General features: G+C 47.9%; 1 non-coding gene across 1 annotated transcript; it reads left to right on the top strand.

Moving 5' to 3' along the window:
• The first annotated feature begins 346 nt into the window (after positions 1-346).
• On the top strand, positions 347-420 carry trnan-guu (transfer RNA asparagine (anticodon GUU)). The gene has a single exon. It is a non-coding gene; the product is annotated as a tRNA-Asn (tRNA).
• The last annotated feature ends 680 nt before the right edge of the window (positions 421-1,100 follow it).

Genomic DNA, 1,100 nt, shown 5'->3' with positions numbered 1-1,100 from the left:
TTCTAGCCTTAGGAAGCCACGTAGCCTAAAATCCGAGCTCCACAGAGCCCAATTTCTTCATCATACAATATTTGGTTGTTGAATTTTGTAAGTGTTTGGATATTGTTTCCCTTCTCCTCTTTTAAGTTTGATTGTACCATACATTACAACCTGGCCAAACAGGGGAGAAGGCAATCCTCTCCTACCACAGTGTCAACATCAAAGCAACTCCATAACCAACTGCGAGAGGTGTGCAATAGTCCAGGATGACTCTCCCTCTTCCCTCTCTGTGTTAAGAAGTGCTTGGTGTGCTAGGTGTGGTGGTGCAGTGGTGATGTTACCAGTGTTCTGATCAAACCCTTTGTGTGTCTCTGTGGCGCAATCAGTTAGCGCGTTCGTCTGTTAACCGAAAGGTTGGTGGTTTGAGCCCACCCAGGGACAGTGGTTAGTTCCAGGTTTTTAATATCTGCGGTTTGGCTGCAAGAAAGTGGGGAAAAACTGTGCCAGATGGAGTTCAATGTTGGAAAATGTGAGATCTTCCAGATTCTTTCTCTGAACTCTTGTGGAAATGTCTGGAAAAGGAAAAACCGGTGATAAAGTTCGGGCCAAGGCCAAGTTCCACTCCTCCTGGGTGGGACTGCAGTTCCTTGTGGGCCATGTGCAAAAGCACCTGCGAAAGGGGATCTATGCTCAGCGTGTGGGTGCCGGACCCCCGGTCTACATGGCTGCTCTGTTCGAGTATCTAACCGCTTAAATCCTGCAGCTGACCGACAACGCAGCCCGCAAGATGAAGACGACCCGCATCATCCCCAGACACCTGCATCCGCAATGACGAGGAGCTCAACAAGCTGCTAGGAAAGGTGACCATTGCTCAGGGAGGGTGCTGCCCAAGAAAACCACCAGTTCGGCCAAGAGCAAGTAAAGTGGACAAGATTTAAGAAGTGCTTGACTTCTGCTCTGCATCTCCACTGGAGCAACTGGGATCAGGAGCTTGCCATGTGTGAATTATGGGCATGAACCCACGTCCAACTATTCCGTGACCTAGCACATTGTGCCTTGATGCCACATCTGTCAGGTCAGTTTTTTAAATCTTAATTCAACAAGAAATAATTAAAAATATT

Source organism: Pristiophorus japonicus, chromosome 16 (genome assembly GCF_044704955.1).
Source record: "Pristiophorus japonicus isolate sPriJap1 chromosome 16, sPriJap1.hap1, whole genome shotgun sequence".
Taxonomy (NCBI): domain Eukaryota; kingdom Metazoa; phylum Chordata; class Chondrichthyes; family Pristiophoridae; genus Pristiophorus; species Pristiophorus japonicus.
Note: the sequence above shows the minus strand (reverse complement) of the source record. Positions and strands in the feature narration are given on the sequence as shown.